Raw genomic sequence first — 26,223 nt, forward strand, 5'->3', positions numbered from 1 at the left:
ACACAGAAACTAATTTAAATACATTTGAACTCAATTGTCAAGACAGCAAATAACAGTGGTAATATTAATATTAAAACTTACTATGTTAATTATTTATTATATTAATTATGTATTCAACTTGTTCTTTTAGAGAATCTTATCATGTTTCATTAGGATATAGTTGCAATTGAATTTCCTTGCAGTATTTATATAGTGTGAGCAAGGAAGCACTGGCAAACATGTTAGTCAGGATAAGGTAGGTTATACTGTGGTAAACCATTAGCCATGAACTCCAGTGGTTTAATACAATAAAAGTTTATTTCTGTACCATGTCACATGTTCAAAGCTGGACAGAGGCAGGCTCTGCTCCACAAAGTCACAACAAATCTCTGTTATGAGGGGCATTGAAATTTCAACATGAGGTTTCAGAGTTTGTTGCAGGAGAGGAAGAGGGAGACTGGAGAATTGCACAGAGAGGTTTTCACTCCTTCATCTTGCACATGACACAGTCCTTTCCACGCACATCTCTTTGGTCAAGACTAGTAATCTGATGCCCCTAACTGCAAGAACTCCTAGGAAGTTTAGTTTCCCATGTGTCCAGGAAGGAAGGAGAGCTGAGTATGTAGTATTTATCTCAGCATGTTTGTGAAACTCACAGCACATATGATGGGATCTGAAAATAGAGAAGATGGAAAAAGTGTGTAAAATAATAGTTTGAATAAAAGAAACCACAACTGGCTGCTCACCTCTGTGTCTAATTCTGCTTAGATCAAAGTATATGTTTATCCATCTATCTTTCTACATACTGCTTATACATCATAAATCACTTCTTTACATATTGTATTTTTCAGGGTTCTCCAGAGAAACAAAATAAATAGGATGTGTATATAACTTAGGAAGAAATTTATTTTAAGGAATTGGCTCATGTGTTTACTGAAGTTGGCAAATCTAAAATCCACAGGTGGGCTGGCAGGCCGGAGACCGAGAGAAGAGCTGATGCAGCAGGTCAGATGAACAAGTCATCTGCTGTAGAATTTTCTCTTGCTCAAAAGAGGTAAGTCTTTTATTCTATTTAGAACACACCTGATTGGATGAGGCCCACCCATACATTAGAAAGTGATCTTCTTTATTCAAAATTCCAATTTAAATGTTACTCTCATCCAAAAACACTCTTATAGGCATATCCAGAAAAAATATTTATCCACAGATTGGGACTCCATGGTCCAGCCAAGCTGACACATAAAATTAACTATGACCCATTCTCAAGTATACCTCCACCCACCAGCTATGAGAACAAGGATGATGGACTTGCCTTTACAACCAGTAACCTCAGCATGAAATTTTCTTTTATAGCCACATTCAGATATATGGTTCCTTAAGAATCATCAAACACTTTCATAATAATCCCTTCAGAATTCCTGCAAAATGTTTTGCTTTCAAACATCAAGTTTTGAAATGAAGTCTAGTGAAATCTAAAACCTAGTGGCATTGTTTTATCTTGATTAGTAAATTCCTTTACAATATCTACTTTCCTGGAGGATTCTAATTACTAAACTATTACAGTTTTTTATAAAAATTTTTCCTTAGAGTTTTACTGAAGCATGAAAATATTTCTACCCATCAAAATAAAAATTTAAAATGTGTGTTAAAACTAGATTCCTTTCTGTACTAAGAATTAGGGTCTTGGAATTCAATAGCATGCTGAAAAGTAGGAAGAAAAATTTTGCCTGAAAAACAGTCATCCAACTTTTATAAGCTGAAGAAAGGAAGAAAAGATCAACTACCACATAGAAAACTTCATGAGATACAGTTTTTCAATACTTTTTCTTTTGTAATGAATACTGGTAAAGCTCACTGAGTTAATAAAAGAAGCATAATCAAGTTATCACCTATTTCTAGAGCACTGGATCAGGATTAACAAAATAATGTTGGTAAATTGCTTTCAGAATCTCAGGGAAAGGGCATTGAGTAAGAAAGTAGTTGGCTAAGTACTGATTAAAATACATTCACACACATACACACACAACATACACAAACACTGATATGTATGTGTGTGTCATAATGGGTGCTACACGTCCTTATGTTATCTGAAATAAAGGTTCACAACCTTGGCAGTATTGACATTTTAGGTCAAACAGAGTGGTGTGGAGGCTGCTCTGTGCATTGTGGAAAGTTTACCAGCATCCCAGATCTCTATCCAATAGATTACAGGGACAATATTTACTCTAGTTGTGACAACCAAAACTGTCTCCAGACTTTGCCAAATGTCCCCTGGAGGGCAAAATCACCTCTAATCTAGAACCACTGACTTAGAGGCCAAGACAGAACTAACGTGAAGGAATTTCAATATGACACAATTCCTAAATCTGACTAAAAGGAAACTTTCACATTTAAAGGAGAATAAAATCATTGATTTTTAAAGTGATAGTTTAAAGAAGACTTCTTTTTTTTTTTAAACTCTGTAAGTTGGCTCCAAAAAAAAAAAAAAAGAGAGATACAAGAATGAGATAATTTCCAACAAAATTGGTGGAGGAATTGGTGTTTTGATTAGCTGTCATTTTGCTTAAGCCAGTGTGCTGTTAGAACAGGAGCAGACAAATAGACCAATGAAATAGGGTAGAAAGCCTAGAAACACACATGGACACAGAACATCCCTAACATTGGTGGGGCCTGAGACAAGGTTGCAAATGGAAGCCCATGCTGGTTATCTACCCACCAGATTGGTTTATTGGCTTATAGGCTTATAGGAAAGCTGTAAGTATTAACTGTTGCAAAGAATGAGAGGGAAATTATCAGTAATTTTGGTAGGAGTTGAAACTGATGTAACTACTTTCAAGGATCCTTGGCAACATGTAGTAAAGATGAAGGTGGTCATATAGCACTAAACATCTACAGAAAAGAAATTCTCACACAAGTGCACAAACATTGCAAATGTTCTCGATGTTGATCAGTGGAGGAAATACAAATACTTCATGGTATGGTCATACAAAGAAACCTACATTCATGAAAATGAATGAAATGCGTGTAACATCAGGTTATGCTTTGAATATATACATAATATTAAGGAAATATGTAAATTGAAGAAAAGTATATAATCATGAAAAAATGATGAGCCAATTTCAAATCATGTTTTTCTAGGCTTTAAAATTGATTTCTGAAACTTTGAGGTGGCAGATTTTTATTAGTTTGAATAACACTAGGAAATGAGAAAAGACTTATTAAATAATTTAAAAAAACTAAATAACAGCTTTTCCTTTGCTCAGTAAAATTAGTGAAATTTTACTGTTTATGGACACCTGCAAGGTACATAGCAGCTTGGCAAAAACTGAGAAATTGACAAAATGTAGAATTAAACTTTTATTCAATACTATGCTTACATTCTTTAAATTTATGAAGATTATATCTTTAGAAAAGCTACCTTTGAGAACAGCAGTTACTTGAAAAAAAGGACTGTTTTGCTTCATTTTCCTTGCTGGAATCTCTGTCCTCCACACAGTTTCTAGGGCAGGGGAATCACTCCACAGCTGCTGTGGGAAAGAATGAGCAGTGTGGGCTTCCTTGACGGCTCACTGGCAAAGAATCCGCTTGCCAGTGCAGGAGACACAGGTTCTATTCCTGATCCAGGAAGATCCCACATGCTGCAGAGCAGCTGAACCCACATGCCACAATTATTGAGCCTGTGCCCTAGAGGTTGGGAGCCACAACTACTGAGCCCACAGGCCCTCGAGCCCATGCCCTACAAGAGAAGTCACTGTAATGAGAATCCCGTGCACTGCGACTGGAGAGCAGCCCTTGTTCTCCACAACTAGAGCAAAGCCCCTGCAGCAAAAAAGACCCAGCACAACCAGTAAATAAATAAATAAAATCATTAAAAAAAAGAATGAGCAGTGTATTTCAGTTACTATTATACAAATGCCTAACAACTAGCTGTTATACCCACGTGGCTATAACGCAATGTTCTTTGTCATAAATTATTTTACCTTTTTGTCAGTATGATCAGTTAAAAATATTCTATTTGCTTTAAAGATAAAATTTCAAATCATATTTTGTTATAACAGCCACTCTGATTTCTGTAATTATTTATCTTCTATGCTACAGTCCATGGGGTGGCGAAAGAGTTGGACACGACTTAGCAACTAAACAACAACAAAATTAGGTTAATATTGTCTATAACTGCAATTACATGTATACATAATTAAATATATGGCAGCGGTTCTTAGCTGGGGGTAATTTTGCCTGTGTAGGGGCATTTCACAAAGTTCAGAGATATTTTTGGTTGCCACAAATGGAGGGCATTAGCTTCTGGGATCTAGAGGGTAGATCTAGAGGGTATGCCAGGCATACCACAACACACAGGACGGCTCCTCACTCACATGCACAAAACACTTAGCTGAACTAAAATGTCAACCGTGTAGTTTTTGAGAACCCTGATTTGAAGCTCTATACAGCCAGCAAAAACAAGACTGGGAATTGACTGTGGCTCAGATCATGAACTCCTTACTGCCAAATTCAGACTTAAATTGAAGAAAGGAGGAAAAATCACTAGATCATTCAGGTATGACCTAAATCAAATTCCTTACAGTTATACAGTGGAAGTGAGAAATAGATTCAAAGGATTAAATCTTATGGACAGAGTGCCTGAAGAACTACGGATGGAGGTTTGTGACATTGGAGAGGAGGCAGGGATCAACACCATCCCCAAGAAAAAGAAATGCACAAAGGCAAAATGGTTGTCTGAGGAGGCCTTACAAATAGCTGTGAAAAGAAGAGAAGTGAAAGGCAAAGGAAAAAAGGAAAGATGTACCTATTTGAATGCAGAGTTCCAAAGAAGAGCAAGGACAGATAAGAAAGCCTTCCTCAGTGATCAGTGCAAAGAAATAGAGGGAAAAAATAGAATGGAAAAGACTAGAGATCTCTTCAAGAAATTTAGAGATACCAAGGGAATGTTTCATGCAAAGATGGGCAGAAATGGTATGGACCTAACAAAATCAGAAGATATTAAAAAGAGGTGGCAAGAATACACAGAAGAACTATACAAAGAAGATCTTTACGACCAAGATAATCATGATGGTGTGATCACTCACCTAGAGCCAGAAATCCTGGAATGTAAAGTCAAGTGGGCCTTAGGAAGCATCACTACGAACAAAGCTAGTGGAGGTGATTCCAGTTGAGGTATCTCAAACCCAAAAGATGATGCTGTGAAAGTGTTGCACTCAATATGTCAGCAAATTTGAAAAAGTCAGCAGTGGCCACAGGACTGGAAAAGGTCAGTTTTCATTCCAATCCCAAAGAAAGGCAATGCCAAAGAATGCTCAAACTACTGCACAATTGCACTTATCTCACACACTACCAAAGTAATGCTCAAAATTCTCCAAGTTAGACTTCAACAGTACATGAACCAAGAACTTCCAGATGTTCAAGCTGCATTTAGAAAATGAAGAGGAACCAGAGATCAAACTGTCAACACCCATTAAATCATTGAAAATTCAAGAGAGTTCCAGAAAAACATCTATTTCTGCTTTATTGACTATGCCAAAGCCGTTGACTGTGTGGGTCACAATAAACTGTGGAAAATACTTAAAGAGAAGGGGATAACAGAGCACCTGAACTGCCTCTTGAGAAATCTGTATACAGTTCAAAAAGCAACAGTTAAAACTGGACATGGAACAATAGACTGGTTCCAAATCAGGAAAGGAGTATGTCAAGGCTGTATATTGTCACCCTGCTTATTTAACTTATATGCAGAGTACATCATGAGAAATGCTGGGCTGGATGAAGCACAAGCTGGAATCAAGTTTGCTGGGAGAAATATCAATAACCTCAGATATGCAGATTACACCACCCTTATGGCAGGAAGCAAAGAACTAAAGAGCCTCTTGATGAGAGTGAAAGAAGAGAGTGGAAAAGTTGACTTAAAACTCAACATTCAGAAAACTAAGATCATGGCATCTGGCCCCATCACTTCATGGCAAATAGATTGGGAAACAGTGGAAACAGTGACAGACTTTATTTTGGGGGGCTCCAAAATCACTGCAGATGGTGACTGCAACCATGAAATTAAAAGACACTTGCTCCTTGGAGAAGACTCTTGAGAGTTCCTTGGACTGCAAGGAGATCCAACCAGTCCATTCTAAAGGAGACCAGTCCTAGGTGTTCATTGGAAGGACTGATGTTGAAGCTGAAACTCCAATACTTTGGCCACCTGATACGAAGAGCTGACTCATTGGAAAAGACCTTGATGCTGGGAAAGATTGAGGGCAGGAGGAGAAGGGGATGACAGAGGATGAGATGGTTTGATGGCATCACTGACTCAATGGACATGGATTTGGGTAGACTGTGTGAGTTGGTGATGGACAGGGAGGCCTGGCATGCTGTGGTTCATGGGGTCACAAAGAGTCAGACACAACTGAGTGACTGAACTGCTGCTCCTTGGAAGAAAAGTTATGACCAACCTAGGGGCATATTAAAAAGCAGAGACATTACTTTGTCAACAAAGGTCAGTCTAATCAAAGCTATTGTTTTTCCAGTAGTCATGTATGGATGTGAGAGTTGGATTATAAAGAAAGCTGAGCACCAAAGAATTGATGCTTTTGGACTGTGGTGTTGGAGAAGACTCTTGGAAGTCCCTTGGACTCCAAGGAGATCCAACCAGTGCATTCTGAAGGAAATCAGTTCCTAATATTCCTTGGAAGGACTGATGCTGAAGCTGAAACTCCAATACTTTGGTCACCTGATGCAAAGAACTGACTTATTAGAAAAGACCCTGATGCTGGGAAAGATTGAAGGGTGGGAGGAGAAGGGGAAAACAGAGGATGAGATGGTTGGATGGCATCACCGACTCAATGGACATGAGTTTGAGTAAACTCTGGGAGTTGGTGATGCACAGGAAGGTCTGGCATGCTGCAGTCCATGGGGTCGCAAAGAGTCGGACACAACTTAACGACTGAACTGAACTGAACTGATTTATACTGAAGGGAGAGGAAGGCCATTCAAAGAGGATTTAGTAAACTAATTCTTCAAAGTGAGCAGATGTGTAACAAAGAACAGGGTCTCCTCAGAAAAGAAATTCTAAAGCATGTCACTGGCTGCATGTTTTATTTTACTTCTTTTCTTCATTAATGGTTGGTGGAGGGGCCCGTGCATCTTCACGAAGCTGTACAAGACCGGATGTGGGACAGATTCTGGCTGAAAGCAAACATTTATCTTTTCTTGCCCACAATAAAGAAGACGAAGAGTAAGCTGGAAAAATTGGACTCACCCTTCACTGTTCATGTGAAACTGTCACAACGTTGTTGAAAAGCTATACCCCAACACAAAATTAAAAGTTCAAAAGTACTAAAAAAGAAGAGAATTTGACTCAAAAGAGAGTTAAGGGACTTCCCTGGTGGTCTAGTGGTTAAGGCTTTGCCATCTCAAGTAGGGGATGTGGGTTCCATCCCTGGTTGGGGAACTAAGATCTCACATGCCTCATGGCCAAAAAAAAGCAAAATGTAAAACAGAAGCAATATTATAACAAATTTAATAAAGACTTTAAAAATGGCCCACATGAGGGGAAAAAAAGGGTTAAAACCCTGGACTTGGTGGTTCTGCAACTAATAGATACATCATGCAGTTTAAAAAGGAAAGGCAAGTACATGGTTACCACCATTAGGAAACAATCCCCAAATGGAGATCTCAGTTTTCAGGAAAGCACAATAAAGCCAGATCCTGTCTCCACAGAATGTATGAGGACTATGTACATAATTTGCTCTCATCTATTTGAACATGAACAAAAGCCATTAAGTAAGCACACAAAGGCAGTGGATATAGCATTAGTAAACAGCATCAAATGAATATAGAAGAAAATAATAAAAAATATCATGAGGACTATTTATAATCTTCTATAGTCAATAGGACAAGACTTTAAGTATATTAAAGGCCAAATAATTAAATTGTGCTTTATTGACTTTGAATTTTTTCATAGTCTATGCAAATAATAACTGAAACTATGTTAATCTAATACACTGTAGCGATCTTAACTTAATCTTAACCAAAAGGGCAAGAGGAAAATGATGAAAACTTTTTTATAACTAGCCCTGTGGACATTGAATCTGAACTAAATTAAATTTTCTACTTTTAACAAATTGGGAAGACAAACATCAGATGTGTCTCACCGTAGGGAGAAAGTGAAGTGTTGTTATGATTTATTGTGAAATAAAATATCCACATCTCATATATATGAGCAAGTATGAATATGTGTAAATCCCCTAGAAGCATGCCTGCTACACAATAAACACTCAGTAAGTATGAGATACTGTTTTTATTAATGCTAAATCCCAATCCGGCTTTAAATCTAATAAGTATTTTGTGACTAACCAAATAAAAAAAGCATAAGTGCAGTCTTCCCAGTCCAGAAGTATTCATGTTGTCAATTCTAAACATTAGGGGAAAATAAATATCTGGGGGAAAACCTATTTACCTATAAGAGGACTATGTTTTTCTGAGATACCAGTAAGAGCAATACACTACGGTTATTCTTCATGTCCAGCAAATGCTCTTCAAGCAACCTCTTTTTAGTCAGAAGAAGCATAGTCAATCTGAATATGAACAGAAATCTGAGTAAGAAAAATCAATGATACATGTCATCTCCCAGCAAGAACAGATGGAATGACGGTTTTTAGCCATGTTGAGATGAGCAAAGGGAGGTGTGTACTGGTTATGGTGAACTGGTGGAATGTTGTATGGAATTCCACAGAAAGAGTAGCTCAGCTGAAAAGTGTTTGTTCTGCTGATAATGACATCAATAACATAAAACCAGCATGGAACCTATAAGAATAAAACTATAGAGGCTGATTAAAGTGCATAAAATGAGATCTGAACAAATGTAGTACAAAAGAAAATGCATATTGAATATAATCACAGATCAGATGGGAGCAATAAATGCTGAGAGCATAAACCTGTTTCTGGCAAGTAACATATAAAACATATATAACACACACAACCACATAATATGCAATTGAAGTTGCATTAAAATTTATTAGAAGTGTTTTTAAAATTTCTAAATATGGAGTTATTTTGAATTACCTCTTTGTTGTTAGCTACTTATTTTATGGGCTTGTGGTTAGAATACATTGTCTAAAATTAATTTTTTGTAATTTGTTGAAACTTGTTTTGTGAACTAGCTTATGATCAATCAATTCATAAAAACAAAAAAGAGAGACAGGGCATAGGTACAAATACCATAGACAAAATAACAAGGATAATGTTAAAAACTTCATTCCAATAATTTTGAAAACTAAAGCAAAAGTCACTCATAACAAATTTTTAAAAAATTTTATTTGATTTATAACATTAAAGCAGAATCAGCATTTAAAATCAACTTACTAACTGGAAATCTTATTGGACAGGAGGGTGAACAGACATATGTGGTAAAGCAAGTAGACTAAAACATTAATGGTAGAATCTAGGTGGTAGGTACAGGGATGTTCACTAAAACTCCTTCAGCTTTGCTGTTTATTTGACAATTTTCATAATAAATTTTTGGGAGAAAATTCTAAATAGTAGTAATTTTTTCTCATTCTTAAAAGAATGACACTCTATGTCTAACATAAATGATTCCAGAGAATTGAAAAAGTAGAAAAGACACTCAACTCATGTAATAAGAGTAATATAACCTAATAAAATTGGACAAAGATAAAAAGAAAAAATTTATACACTAATTTTATGTTGCTTATGTGAGAATTCCTGCAAAAACATAACAGAGTAGCTCTATGGCATTGTGGGCAGGGACGTTTTTCTTAAGGAAGTTGCATAGAGTATATCCATAAGGATCAAAAAAGGCGAAAAAGCACCACTGCTGAAGGAAAAAGCACATTTTACTATATTAAAATTGACAATTTCATTCAGAGATAATACACCATGAAAAGCTTTCTAAAAGTTGCCAACCAGAAAGATTATTATTTAAATAATTATTAGAAATGCTAAAAAGAAATAGTAGGAAATTAAGGAAAATATAGCTACAGACAATTCAAAGAACACGAAATCCCAAGGGCTAAAAAGTATAAGAAAAAATGCTCAGTCTCACAACACATTAGGGAAATGTTAACGTAACATCAAGATAAAATTTCTATGTGAATGGCAAGCATTGAAATGTCTAACAATAAATGTTGACAAGGATGTGAGCGAATAGAAAATTTCATCCATGGCTGTTGGGAGAATAAATGACTATAGCCACTTCTGAAAGCAACTGGGTGATATCTAGTAAAACTGGACATGTTTACACTCTCAATTCAGTTCAGTTGCTCAGTCATGTCCGACTCTTTGCGACCCCATGAACCGCAGCACGCCAGGCCTCCCTGTCCATCACCAACTCCCGGAGTCCACCCAAACCCATGTCCATTGAGTCGGTGATGCCATCCAATCATCTCATCCTCTGTCGTCCCCTTCTCCTCCTGCCCTCAATCCTTCCCAGCATCAGGGTCTTTTCCAATGAGTCAGCTCTTTGCATCAGTATTGGAGTTTCCGGTTCAACATCAGTCCTTCCAATGACCACCCAGGACTGATCTCCTTTAGGATGGACTGGCTGGATCTCCTTACAGGCCAAGGGACTCCCAAGAGTCTTCTCCAACACCACAGTTCAAAAGCATCAACTCTTACACTCTGCTACTGCTGCTGCCAAGTCACTTCAGTTGTGTCTGACTCTGTGCGACCCCATAGACGGCAGCCCACCAGGCTCCCCCGTCCCTGGGATTCTCCAGGCAAGAACACTGGAGTGGGTTGCCATTTCCTTCTCCAGCGCATGAAAGTGAAAAGTGAAAGTGAAGTCGCTCTGTCGTGTCCGACTCTTAGCGACCTCATGGACTGCAGCCCACCAGGCTCCTCTGTCCGTGGGATTTTCCAGGCAAGAGTACTGGAGTGGGGTGCCATTGCCTTCTCCCTCTTACACTCTAGAACCGAGCAATTTCAATTATAGTGATCGTCTCTAGAAAAACGCATCTATGTGTACAACAAACCACATGAAAGGTTATTACTAGGAAAAAAAAATTGTCCATCATCAGAAGAATTGATAAAATTTTCCTTTAAAATAAAACCTAATGCTGTAGAAAATTCAAAAGAATAAACTAGAAAATAAGCTATTAATACAGTTACTAAAAATATATTGTATACCCAGAAAATAATTTTATAAAACTTTAAAAATTCTAAACACAATATTATAAATTGCTACATACATGTTGTTATTTAGTTACTAAGTCGTGTCTGACCTTTTGCAGCCCTATCAACTATAGCCTGCCAGGGGTTTTCTGTTCATGTGATTTCCCAGACAAGAATACTGGAGTGGATTGCTATTTCCTTCTCCAGGGGACCTTCCTGATCCAGGGATCAAACTTGCATCTCCTGCATTGGTGGGATGATTCTTTACTGCTGAGCAACCAGGGAAGGCTATCTATCTATCTATCTATATGTATTTATGTATATATATATGTATTTATGTATATATATACACACACATACAGATGTAGAGAAAGTCTGAAATCATACATAGATGGGGTGATACATATAAAATTGAGGTTAGTGATTACCTCTGGTGACAGTAATGAGTTAGGGGGCTTTATTTTCTAAGGCAGGTACCGTTCTTTAATTGAAGGATAATAGCTTAGCAATATTGTGTTGGTTTCTGCCATACATCAACATGAATCAGCCATAGTACATGTCCCTTCCTCTTGAACCTGCCTCCTCCCATCCCACCCCTCTAGGTTGTTACAGAGCCCCAGTTTGTGTTCCCTGGGTCATAACAGCAAATTCCCATTTGGCTATCTATTTTGCATATGGTAGTGCATATGTTTCCATATTACTCTCTCCATTCATCCCACTCTCTCCTTCCTCCCCCCACCTCCGTGTCCATAAGTCTGAGTGCTCTGCAAATAAGTTCATCAGTACAGTCTTTCTAGATTCCATATATATGCATTAATATATGATATTTGTTTTCTTCTTTCTGACTTACTTCACTCTGTATAATAGGCTCCAGGTTCATCCACTTCAGAACTGACTCAAATGAGTTCCTTTTTATGGCTGAGTGATAGTCCATTGTATATGTGCACCACAACTTCTTTATCCGTTCATCTGTGGATGGACATTTAGGTTGCTTCCATGTCCTAGTTATTATGAATAATGCTGCAATGAACATTGGGGCACATGTGTCTTTTTCACTTTTGGTTCCCTCAGGGTATATACTGAGTAGTGGGATTGCTGGGTCATGTGGTAGTTTTATTCCTAGTTTTTAAGGAATCTTCATACTGGCTTCCATAATGGCTATATCAGTTTATATTCCCACCAACAGAGAAGAGGATTCCCTTTTCTCCATACCCTCTCCAGCATTTATTGTTTGTAGATTTTTTGATGATAGCTATTCTGGAAAGTGGGAGGTAATATCTCATTGTAGATTTGATTTGCATTTCTCTATTAATGAGCGATGTAGTTAGGAGGCTTTAGTTGCTTATTTTTTTGGGAAAAAATATATGGAACAAATATTTAAAACAACCCAATTATTAATTAATTTGTTAAGTTCTTAAGCTTTAAAATTTGCACAATGGGTCCATGGGATGGTGGATACACTGTTGTTGTTAATAGTACTTTTCTATATGTTTGGAGTATTTCATAATTAAAAATTTTAAATAGATAAAATTGATATATATGGAATGTATAACACTACCATGAACATAAGGGTGCATATATCTTTTAGAATTTTGTTCTTTACTTTCCTAACCTTAAATTGGATAATCATACTAAGTACAGGAAAGCCTGGCATGCTGCAGTCCATGGGGTTGCAAAGAGTCGGACACTACTGAGGGACAGAATAACAACAACCTTGGCAATTAAAGCAAATGTAAAGAATTTTGATAATATTTAGATAAAACTGTGCAAAAATCTTACTGCACTTTTTACATAAGTCTCTCTTAATCTTACTTCCTCACCCAGGCTTCTACAACTCTACTCATATGATTATACCTGGTAATATCTTCAATAAAGTTAACTGATCAATGAATGAACTTTTCATATCAAAGATTTCCATGAGCTCATATTTTTCCCAAAAGTGAAAATGCAGACTAAATGGTCTTTTCCAGAATATCATTGTTAATTTTTAACATTTTTCCCTAAGAAAGACAGTAATATATATTACAGTGAGGCATTTTCATGAAGAAATCCTAGAACCTATCACAAGGTCTTGCTCTGGGTTTATGTTAAATGGGTTAAATCATCCCACAGCTAATTCCAACCTCTGAGAAACAGGAAACAACTAAGTAAAGGTCCACATAATCAAAGCTATGGTTTTTCCAGTAGTCATGTCCGGATGTGAGAGTTGGACCATAAAGAAATCTGCGCATTGAAGAATTGATGCTTTTGAACTGTGGTTGTTGAGAAGACTTGAGAGTCCCTTCGACAGCAGCGAGATCAAGCCAGTCAATGCAATAAGAAATCCACCCTGAATATTCATTGGAAAGACTGATGCTGAAGTTGAAGCTCCAATAGTTTGGCCACCTGATGAGAAGAGCTGGCTCATTGGAAAAGAACCTGATGCCGGGAAAGATTGAGAGTAGGAGGAGAAGGGGGCAACAGAGGACGAGTTGGTTGGATCTTGTTTGGACATAAGTTTGAGCAAACTCTAGGAGACAGTGAAGGACAGGGAAGCCTGGTGTGCTGCTGTCCATGAGGTCGGAACGAGTCATACATTACTGAGTGACTGAACAACAACAAAAGGGAAATAGCTGGTTTTCCAACTCTTCTGAGAATTTTTATACTTACCTTGCAGGAATTCAGAACAATACTTGGAGAGACAGAGGGTGTGATTAAATTGTCATTTATTATATATTTTTTTAAGGGAGCTGAAAAAAGGGATTATAAATTGTCAACAAGAAAGTATTGAATCTCCTGACTCACAAGCTGACATTTCTTCATGGTGAAGACTTAGAAGATATACTGGTGATGACTGCTTTGATAATTCTGATATTGTGGCTTTGTCTCTTAGGGGACACTTAATCAGACTCTAATAAAAGTTAATAATATGATATCCCTTGAGAACATGCAATTATAGTGTGATGCATCTTTCAATTCACACACTGACATTCTGAGTGCTTTAAAAGGGTACTCCATCAGCCATTCAGATAGTAGAAATGAAAAACAGATGGGTTGTAAAGAATAAAAACAGGAAGAGAAAAATGAGGCTCAGTATCACTCCTGCGTTTGCAGAGCGCTGCTTGCATCTCTTCAGTTCACCAAAGCTCAGGTGTAGATGGAAAGTGATGTCTGTACCTCTAGAAACAATCTGTCAACAGCACCTGCCATCCCAATCTCCATCTCCACATTTTTCGTGTTTTTTTTTAAACCATAATTTACTCTTATTAGAGAGAAGCTTTCAGAACACTGTAAGAAATATTTACAACTACTCCACAAAACTCTTAACACTTAGTTAATGCAAAACATCACCAATGCTGAAAGTGAAAGTGAAGTTGCTCAGTCGTGTCCAACTCTTTGCGACCCCCTGGACTGTAGCCCACCAGGCTCCTCCATCCATGGGATTCTCCAGGCAAGAATACTGGAGTGGGTTGCCATTTCCTTCTCCAGGGGATCTTCCCAAACCAGGGATCAAACCCAGGTCTCCCGCCTTGCAGGCAGACGCTTTAACCTCTGAGCCACCAGGGAAGGCCACCAGTGCTGAAGAGTTCCTCAAATTACACCTGACCAACTTGTGTTACTAGAGACACTAAGAATCCTACTGGAACTAAGATCTTTCTTCAAAAAATTGAGATATACCTTACTTAAAGTTTCCTTTGTTGTACAATAGCTTTTAAGTTTAATTAGGTCCCATTTGTTTATTTTTGGTTTTATTTCCAATATTCTGGGAGGTGGGTCATAGAGAATCTTGCTGTGATTTGCACAACAAAGGAAACTATAAGCAAGGTGAAAAGACAGCCTTCAGAATGGGAGAAAATAATAGCAAATGAAGAAAAAGAGAAAGGATTAATCTCAAAAATAGACAAGCAACTCCTGCAGCTCAATTCCAGAAAAATAAATGACCCAATAAAAAAATGGGCCAAAAATCGAAACAGACATTTCTCAAAAGAAGACATACAGATGGCTAACAAACATATGAAAAGATGCTCAACATCACTCATTATCAGAGAAATGCAAATCAAAACCACAATGAGGTACCATTACATGCCAGTCAGAATGGCTGCTATCCAAAAGTCAGTCTACAAGCAATAGATGCTGGAGAGGGTGTGGAGAAAAGGGAACCCTCTTACACTGTTGGTGGGAATGCAAACTAGTACAGCCACTATGGAGAACAGTGTGGAGATTCCTTAAAAAACTGGAAATAGAACTGCCATATGACCCAGCAATCCCACTCCTGGGCATATACACTGAGGAAACCAGATCTGAAAGAGACACGTGCACCCCAATGTTCATCGCAGCACTGTTTATAACAGCCAGGACATGGAAGCAACCTAGATGCCCATCAGCAGATGAATGGATAAGGAAGCTGTGGTACATATACACCATGGAATATTACTCAGCCATTAAAAAGAATTCATTTGAATCAGTTCTAATGAGATGGATGAAACTGGAGCCCATTATACAGAGTGAAGTAAGCCAGAAAGATAAAGACCAATACAGTATACTAACCCATATATATGGAATTTAGAAAGATGGTAATGATAACCCTATATGCAAAACAGAAAAAGAGACACAGATGTACAGAACAGAATTTTGGACTCTGTGGGAGAAGGCGAGGGTGGGATGTTCTGAGAGAACAGCATTGAAACAAGTATACTATCAAGGGTGAAACAGATCACCAGCCCAGGTTGGATGCATGAGACAAGTGCTCGGGGCTGGTGCACTGGGAAGACCCAAAGGGATGGGATGGGGAGGGAGGCGGGAGAGGGGATCGGGATGGGGAACACATGTAAATTCATGACTGATTCATGTCAATGTATGGCAAGACCCATTACAATATTGTAAAGTAATTAGCCTCCAATTAATAAAAATAAATGGAAAAAAATTGAGATATAATGCGTTTGGAACTGAGATATTAAAAGAACCCAGCTCAGGGAAATAAAGGATGGAAGGCTGTACTTTGTAATTAACAATTAATTAACAAGGCTGATCATCCAGGAAAACTTCTGCAAACCTTGAAACGTTCTACAGTCATCATTATGTTTTCTCCATTGATGTAGGCAAAGGACAGGGGTACACTAAATATTTGCAGCCTGAGTTGAGGAGGAGATTTTACAGACACTAGGCACCCTACTGTCTATGGATGTAACACTTTAAATACTCTTAATAGGTATGAGCTTTTCCTTTCTGTCTTGACTTTCAAAAATATATATTTTTATTATGTTTAAAAAGCATTCTCACCACACACATACACAACGGGCACACATACATGCACAAGCAAAGTTAACTACATGAGGTGATAAATGTGCTAATTATCTTGATCTTGGTAATCATTCCACAAAGTATATGAAAATCAAATCATCACATTCTACACTTTAAAAATGTATCTTTTTAAGTTAAGCTTTCTTACTTTGACATAATTACTTTGTCTATATAATGTGTCAAATTGGATAAACTATGCTGGCTCTGTCTTGTCACTAAAAAACATCTAAATTTGAAGTCTACTTTAAACTTCTTTGAATACTCTTCCTGTATCCACAGAACCACCTAATTTCAGATTCAGTATCCATGTTTGGCAAATAGATTTAGAGGAGACTTGCACAAGATGGAATACCATATTATACCAACCAGTACTTGATTGTTTAGTTATCATGCCTGCTTTCCATACATGTTCTTTTCAGAAGAAACATGAAGGATTGCTAGTTTAAAATACTCTTTCTTTAAAACTTGCTTTACATTTTGTAGAATACTATCAGATTTTAAAAGGTAAGCTACTAGAAATGCTCAGAAGTGTTTTAGGGAATTGTATAGAGTTTTTTTTTCCTTTGTTTAAATTATTTAGTCAAGTGAATATATGAAGATTAAAAAAAAAAAAACAGATAGGAGATAGAATGTAAATCATGGCCAATGAGATGTCTCTTCCTGTGGGAAGACCGAGGTTCTTTACAACCTCACAGTTCTGGCTTAAAAAAAAAAATAAATGGGGAAGGAAATATAAGTAACAGTAGCCTTCAGGAATATATTAACTGTAAAGCTGGCTTTAACATGAAGTATAAATTATCTAGCACGTTAAATCTCAAATACAGCCTCAACCACAGTCGCAGTAATAGAGACTGTCAAATTCCAGTTCTGAGGATGAATTCTGACCCTTTTCAAATTCTAAGGAGGACCCATGAGTAGGTTCTGTATGAAGGAAGTCTAGGGCATCCCAAAGCAACTTCCCAGATACCTGAGGACAGAGCTATTCATACCCAGTAGACCCCCAGCTCTGGAAAACAGCCAGTATATCCCAACTCTGACCGGAAGCAATTACTTTCCCAGTTGAGATGGAGAATAAAAGTTTATGGAGAGGAATGTCAAGGACTGTAGTAAAAATGACTTCCCCAAACCCTGAGGAATAACCTGCCATTATTTATTATTCATTTAACATTTGTTAGATGAACCACAAAAAGCCTTGTTACTGAGAAGATCAAGTATTCCTGTCAGACCATAGCTTCTGTCAGAGACTTGCCTCCTCAGGTTGAACAAACTTTGAGGTTGACTAATTTTTCTAAACAATTTTCCCAAGATTTAAATCTCTACATCCCCTAATTCTTTTTACATAAAACAAGAAACTATATTTGTCCTGAGGTGCTTTCAAATATGGCTGTGAAGTCTTGTGTTCTAAATTAAAATAAGAATTTAAAATTATATCATTCGTTCATCTGTCAATGGACATGTAGCTTGCTTGCATGTATCAACTATCATAAATAGCACTGCGATGAACATTGGGTTGTGTGTATCTTTTCAAATTATGATTTTCTCCAAATGGATAAAGAAGATGTGGTATATTTATACAATGGAATATTACTCAGACATAAAAAAGAATGCAAAGATACCATTTGCAGCAGCATCCATGGACCTACAGAATATCATACCAAGTGAAGTAAAACAAAGACAAGTATTATATATATCTTGTATATGGAATTTTTAAAAAATGATACAAATAAACTTACTTACAAAACAGAAATAGATTCATAGACATAGAAAACAATCTTATGGTTACCAGAGGAGAACAGTGGGGGAGAGATAAATTAGGATTTGGGGATTACCATGTACACTCTACTGGGGCTTCCCAGATGGCTCAGTGGTAAAGAATCTGCCTGCCAAATGCAGGAGATATGAGTTTGATTCCTGGGTTGGGAAAATTCCCTGGAGGAGGAAATGGCAACCCATTCCAGTATTCTTGCCTGGAAAATTCCATGGACAAAGGAATCTGATGAGCTACAGCCTATGTGATTGCAGAGCATGCATGCATATACACTACTATATATAAAATAGATAAACAAGGACCTACTATGTTTAAGCACTCCCTTAGCCTTAGAGCTTTGTCATACTTTAAACTCTGAGCCTTTACACAAGGCAAAATAATAACAGTTTAGTTATTAAACAGAATCAAGGACCGTTAGTTAGTCCTGAAGGACTATAGGTAGTATTCTGAGCCATACTCTGTGAGCTGTTTTGCAGATACTGAAGCCCCTTCCAGGTGGAGAAAGATGACTACATTGTAGCTATGACAGAAGCTTTTCTGTTTCATATAATTCTGAGAACTGGCCTCAAAAAATGGGAATTAATCCTAGAACTGAAGATTAACTGTACTTGAAACAGTCAAGGTGACACTGATCAGGCCACCATATTACTGATTTCGAGATGATTCTCAGAGCTGACTGTGCTTCTCTGCCCCCTCCCTCTGCCAATACACCCCTGAAGTTCCCCTTTAAAAGCTCTCGCCCTTGAGGTGGCACTAGTGGTAAAGAATCCATCTGCCAATGAAGGAGATGCAACAGATGCAGGTTTGATCCCTGGGTTGGGCAGATACCCTGGGAAGAGGAAATGGCAACCTACTCGAGTATTCTTGCCAGGAGAAACTCATGGACAGAGGAACCTGGGAGGCCACAGTCCAGGGTGTCACAAAGAGTCGGACATGACTAAACGTCTGAGCACACACATGCTGCCTGAGTGGCAATTGGGAGTTGGTTTTTGGACATGAGTCCACCTTATTCCTTGGTTGCTGGCCTCCAAAATAAAGTAACTTTTCCTTTCTAACACTTATCTCTCAAGTATTGGCTTTTGAGCAGTGAGCAGCTGGACCTGGGTTTAGTAATAGTATTGCACAGGGAACTATACTCAATATTTTGTAATAACGTATAAGGGAAAAGAATCTGAAAAAGACACATATGCATATATAACTGAATCACTTTGCTGTCTACCTGAAACTAACATTTTGTGAATCAAATACACTTCAGTTAAGATAAATATCAACAATTTAAGATATAAATATTAGGTAGCTATCATAGTATTGAAGTCAAAGAAAAAAGTTTCTTACATGTTGTTTTTGTATGTTCTAGACTCACTTCATCTTATAGAAACATTGATTTTAAGCTAAAAATAAAGGTCTGACCATAGTTCTCAGCTTCACATTTGGACTATTCGAGTGTGTTTAGTCAGTTTTTCTTGACTCTCTCATAAGTGCTGAATAAATCTCAAACTCAACAAATTCAAAATTGCACTCACAGAAGAACCTTTTCTACCTCCAAATACCACTATAGAGGCTCCTTATAGAGTAGTATTTACTCTCTTATTTAAGATTGCACTGTACACCAGTGATTAAAATTGGAGATTTCAGAACCAGCCAATTCACTTAGCTTGTCCTGATTCCAAGTTTACTGGGGGGAAAGGGATTATCATTTAAATTTGGCTCTTCTAGAGACCTCCACTCTTATCAAGATGCAACATTAGGAAAAGGATTTATTCTCCTGCCCAAAACAACTAAGAAAAAGAAAATTTTTATGAAATAACAGTTTTCAGACATTGGATATCAGGCAAAACAGGACAGTGATCTCTGAAAGGAAGGAAATAGTTGAGCCCTATAATTGCTTCAACTTATAGCACAGGGAGAGTTTCCAGGCAGCAGCTTAAAGAAGGGGGAATCCAGCCAGAACCTGGTGATAAGCTGAGTTAAATAGATGGAGTTGGGAGTCTGGGGAGGACAGGAGGCTATAGTGTGCAGAGCAGAGTATCAGAGAGGAGAGACGTGCAAAGACGGAAAGATCTCCAGAAATCCTGTCCACTATTCTGCTGAATACTAATCAAAGCATATTTGTCAGGAAACTACCTGAAGGTAGAGAAATAATCACTTAAAGTTATTAGATGAGGTGATCACGAGAGCTCACACAGTGCTGGGAATAATTCATGCTCCAACCAGAGTGTGTGTGTGTGTTAGTTGCTCAGTTGTGTCTGATGATTTGCTACCTCATGGATTGTAGCCCACCAGGCTCCTCTGTCCATGGAATTCTCCAGGCAAGAATACTGGAGTGGGTTGCCATTCCCTTCTCCAGGAGATCTTCCCAACCCAGGGACAGAACCCAGTTCTCCCATATTGCAGGCAAATTCTTTACTATCTGAGCTGCCAGGGAAGCCCTCCAATCAGAGTGGAAAACCTCAAAGGTAACAGAGCATCAAGTAAAACATTGAGAAAGATGTTGCCTCAGTAGTGAGGGAAAGGCAGTCCCAGTACCGGTTATCTTGAACTTACCCAATAAATCTTAAGAGCAAATTGTTTCCAAATGACTGTGCCCCAGAATAACACTCAATATTTATAGAACTAAAAATATACCTTAAATATACCTAGTATTTAGCAAAGTAAAATCAACAAGGTCTGGCTCTCAACTGAAAACAAAACAAAACAAAAACAGTACCAGGAAGAAAGAGAACAAAACTATGGCTCTTAAATGAGAGGAAAATCAAGCAATAAGAAGCAGCAAAAATGACAGAAATGACAAAATTAGTAGGCAAGAACAGCAAAAGTTATGAAACCTATATTACATATGCTCAAACTCACCTCATCCAGGGTGAGTTTAACATGTAAGTTTCACAGAATTTAGATAAAAACTGCAAGAAGAAAGGAATAAGATATGGGATCTAGTAAACAAAAACCTAAGTTGACTAAATTAAAAGCTGAAATAGAAAAAAAAAGAAAACCACTGAAATTACTAAATTGACTTGGATTTAGTTAAAGTAAGTGTTCTGCTCTAAAGAAAAAAATGGAAGGTTGAGAGCTATGTTAGAATACTTTGTCTTTGAACTTGCATTTTTTATGCTTTTTCAGTAATGCTTTCTAGCTTTTTTCTTAACCCATACATTTACCAATTTGGTTACTCACCATTTCTTATTGTGTCACACACCTTCAGTGTTGAATTATTTTTCTTTTCCCTTTGATATATGGCTTAGAAGTATCTTCATGACCCTTGCATGTGGTAAGCCCCCTCAGTTTTTGTTGGTTTGGAAATTTCTTAGTTGTTTTTCATTCTTGAAACATAGATATTTCTAGATATACCATTCTAGGTTGATAGCTCTTTGTTTTGGCACTTGGAGATTCTTAATTGTTTCCAATTGTTTGAGGATGTAGCCTTGGTTTAATTGTCTAATTATAGTTCCTTGGGTGTATTCTGTCTTCTTTCTCTCTTTATCATCTTTTCTTTCTTTTGGCTGTGCTGTGTGGCATATGGGATCTTAGTTACATTTGGGATCCTAGTTCCCGGATGAGGGATTGAACCTGCTCCCCTGCAGTGGAAGCATGAGTCTTAACCACTGGACCACCAAGGAAGTCCTTCTTTTCTCCCTTTTGTTGCTGTTGTTGTTCAGTCTCTAAGTCATGTCTGACTCTTTGTAACCCCATTTATTGCAGCACGCCAGGCTTCCCTGTCCTTCACTATCTCCTGGAGTTTGCTCAAAGTCAGACACTCTTTCTTTTGAGTGTTCTACTATTTCACTATCATGTAGGTGAGGGCATATTTCCTTTCTGAAAATCCTGCTTTGGATTCATTATGCTTTCTAAAAAAAAACCTGATTGGTTTCTTTCATTAATATTGGAAAATTGTCACCCACTGTGTCTTCAGTGACAGCATTTCTCATATTCTTTTTATTATCTACTCTTGGTGAAAGTGAAGTCGCTTAGTTGTGTCTGACTCTTTGTGATGGCATGGACTGTAGCCTACCAGGATCCTCCATCCATAGGATTTTCCAGGAAAGAGTACTGAAGTGGGTTGCTGTTTCCTTCTCCAGGGTATCTTCCCAACCCAGGGATCGAGCCCAGGTCTCCTGTATTGCAGGCAGATGCATTACCATCTGAGATCTACTCTTGGAATTATGATTAAATATATTTTACATTTCTCATTCTAGCTTGCATTTTTTAACTTCCCTTCAGAGTTCTGTATATCTCTGTGTTGCATTCTAAATAATTAAAAAAAAATATGTCTTCAATTCAATACTTCCTTTTCTGGTTTGTATAGTGCTATTTAACCTATTCATTAAGTTGTTAATTTAAATTGTTATACTTTTTCTGTCTAAAATTTCTATTTGACAACTTTTCATATCTATCTGGTTACTTTTCGCAGCCTCTTGTTCCTTATTGTATTTGTCTTTTATTGCTGCCAAAACAAACTACCACAATGTAGTGACTTAAAAAAATACTCATTATTATCTCAGTGCTCTATAGATTAGCAGATTTTTCCAATACAAGTCTCATTGGACTAAATCAAGGTGTTTGCGGGGCTGTGACCCTTACTGGAGGCTCTTAAAAGCAATTTATTTCCAAGCTTATCATGTTGGCTGAATTCAGTTCCATGCAACTGTAGGACAGAGGCTTCTGTTTCCTTGCTCTGTTTTAAACAAGGGTCATTCACAGTTTCTGAAGGCTACATGCATTCTCTGGCTTGTGACCCTTTTCATCATCAAAGCCAGCAACAGTGGGGGTGGGGGGAGGTGTCCAATTTTCATGTTTCAAATCTCTCTGACTTCCCATTCTGTCTCAACTTACCATCTGACTCTTCTGCCTTCCTTTTCTGTTTTTAGGAGGCTCATATAATCACACTGAGTCCTCCTGAATAAGATTAGGTGGAATGAGATGGTTGGATGGCTGACGGCATCACTGATTCAGTGTACATGAACTTGGGCAAACTCTGGGAGATGTTGAGGGACAGAAAAGCCCTGAGTGCTGCAGTCCTTGGGGTCACAAAGAATTGGACACAACTTGGTGACTGAACAACAACAATCTAAGATAATCTCCCTATTTTAAGGTCATCTGATTAATAAACTTAACTACATCTGCAAATGGCTCAGTGGTAAAGAATCTGCCTGACGAAGATGCAGGTTCCATTGCTGGGTTGGGAAGATCCCCTGGAGAAGGAAATGTCTACCCACTCCAATATTCTTGTCTAGAAATCCCATGGACAGAGGAACCTGGCAGGCTACAGTCTATGGGATCAGAAAGAGTCGGACACAATTTAGCGACTAAACCACCACCAACCACATCTGCAAAATCTCTTTATAGTAGTTCAGTTCAGTTCAGTTCAGTCATTCAGTCATGTCTGGCTCTTTACGACCCCATGAACCGCAGCACGCCAGGCCTCCCTGTCTATCACCAACTGCCGGAGTCCACCCAAACCCATGTCCATTGAGTTGGTGATGCCATCCAACTATCTCATCCTCTGTCGTCCCCTTCTCCTCCTGCCCTCAATCTTTCCCAGCATCAGGGTCTTTTCCAATGAGTCAGCTCTTCGCATCAGATGGCCAAAGTATTAGAGTTTCAGCTTCAACATCAGTCCTTCCAATGAACACCCAGGACTGATCTCCTTTAGGATGGACTGGTTGGATTTATAGTAGTACATAGATTAATATTTGACTGAATAATTAGGAGACAGAAATCTTAAGAGGACATTTTTAGAATTCTGCTTACCATACTTATAATATATATCCAAGACCCTCTTTTATATTTTCAAACATTATGTGTCTTCACTTTATATTCTTTATTTGGTAGAATATCTGCTGTCTTTGCACTTTGGATTCTATTTCTTTTGTTTATGTTGTTTATTGCACAAAACACTTTATGTCTTGGCAGAATTTATGAGTTTTGATGATAAACCAAAAAGTTCTTTGAGCCTCAAGTTGAAAAAAGTGTTCCTTTTAGTTTTTTTTGCCAGGTACCTGGGAATACTACCAACCTAGAATTGCTTTAAAATCCAATTTCAGATTGAAGTCTCCTATACAACACTGATACTGAGACTTTAGGCCCCTAACCGGTGCGGTTATACATTTTCAAAGAGATTTACTCCTCCCCACGAACAGGCCAAGACATTAAAATTTCCTTATGCTTCCCTCTATAAAGAAGGTTTTTTTCCTCATTTTCACTGAGATGATATCTTATCTCCATGAAATTTTCCATTTAACCCCTAACTTGCTTGGGTCTTAGTTTGGTCTCCCATCCCTTGTACCCTGTATACTTATCAAAGAAAATTTCAAGATCTCTAGGGATTAGCAGTTTCTGTCTTCAGTCCTAGCTTAAGTCTCTGGATTCTTGCTGGTTCCTTAAATCAAACTTTTCTCTTAAGGACTTCTATTATTATTTTGCTGACACAGTAATGCATATTATAAAATATTTACTATTATTTGCCCTTAAGAAGATCTTCCCCACCTTTGACCTCCAATATCCATACCACCATACTGTCACTAAGAAAAGTCCTTTTCTTTCTTTCTTTGTATAAAACCCCATGTCTTTTTCTTTCTAGACAAATGAAGGTCCTCATATTTGGAAAAAACGTTCAATCTCTACTTTATTTTTGTGCTGTTTTTAGTGTTTATTCCTGGACTGGTCTGATCTTGCTCTGTACTGGGGACCTTCATTTTTGACATTTGCATTCTTTAAAATTTACCTCGTATATTATTACTTTGCCTAAAGTACTTCATTTGGGAATAAGATAGCTGATGCTGCCCTGGGGTAACAATTTAAACTATTTTTATTTGTATATTATGTTACAGCAATAAAACTGACCATTTGTTTGAGTTTACTTTTTCATTGCTAGTACAATCCTCTCCCTTATAAAAATAAAAACACTTAACTGGGAAAAATCCACACATAAATAAAGATAATAGTCATGCATTAACTAAATCAAAAAAACTTTGGAGCAAAACTGTCATCACAAAGAATCATATACACAATGGAATATTATTTAACCATAAAAAAGAATGAATTTGAGTCAGTTCTAATGAAGCGGATAAAACTGGAGCCTATTATACAGAGTGAAGTAAGTCAGCAAGGAAAACACCAACACAGTATATTAACGCATATATATGGAATTTAGAAAGGTGGTAATGATGACCCTATATGCAAGACAGCGAGAGACACAGATGTAAAGAACAGACTTTTGAACTCTGTGGGAGAAGGTGAGGGTGGGCTGATTAGAGAGAATAGCATTGAAACATGTGTATTACCATTGTGAAATAGATGATTAGTCCAAGTTCAATGCATGAAACAGGGCACTCAAAGCCGGTGCACTGGGACATCCCAGAGGGATGGGATGGGGAGGGAAGAGGGTGGGGGGTTTGGGATGGGGGGACACATGTACACCCACGGCTGATTCATGTCACTGTATGGAAAAAACCACCACAATATTGTAAAGTAATTAGCCTCCAATTAAAATAAATAAATAAATTTTAAAACCTTATTAAATATTTAGCTATGGCAAAGATATAATAAAATATCTAATAATAATCTTTGATATGTAATAATATGTAGTACACATGTCCGGACACAATTAGTGTGCCATGATATTGTTTTATCAAGTTTTGCCAATAAATTCAGTTCATTATACTGGTTAAAAGTTACCTTCCCACCTCCTAGGCCCAAAAAGAAGATAACCAAGACTTGGAGACCTGGTAGGGTGGAAACAGTGCACACACTTGAAAGGAAGGAAATCTGAATTCTGAGTGCTGACATGTTACAGCGGCAGTTGAGGTAAGCAAAGGAAACTCGTGTGCCTGGGAGCCCTCCAAGCACCGGCAGAAGCAGACAGTAAATAGGCATTTAGTGAAATTGCCCCTATTATCTAGACAAGATCCAAACCCTGAGCAAGATACAGAGATTTAAAGTGACAAAGATTTCCAGTTAACCTCTAAGTAGAGCTCAAGATAATAACAAAAACGATATCTATTTTAGTGTGGGAGGACAAAGATTTGTTTGATCGTCTGTTTGGGCTGTCTGTTGGAAACTTTCAAAGACAG

At 37.7% G+C, this 26,223-nt stretch overlaps 1 protein-coding gene across 2 annotated transcripts in view; it reads right to left on the bottom strand.

Moving 5' to 3' along the window:
- Positions 1-275: 275 nt before the first annotated feature.
- Positions 276-26,223, bottom strand: part of SLC13A1 (solute carrier family 13 member 1) — a 107,485-nt gene continuing 81,537 nt past the window's right edge. For both annotated transcript variants that reach the window (XM_043873282.1, XM_043873281.1), the window contains one exon: positions 276-652. The gene's annotated coding sequence lies outside the window, so the exon portion shown is untranslated. The remainder of the gene's footprint in view (positions 653-26,223) is intronic.

The sequence above is a fragment of the Cervus elaphus genome, chromosome 18 (assembly GCF_910594005.1).
Source record: "Cervus elaphus chromosome 18, mCerEla1.1, whole genome shotgun sequence".
NCBI classification, from domain to species: Eukaryota; Metazoa; Chordata; class Mammalia; order Artiodactyla; family Cervidae; genus Cervus; species Cervus elaphus.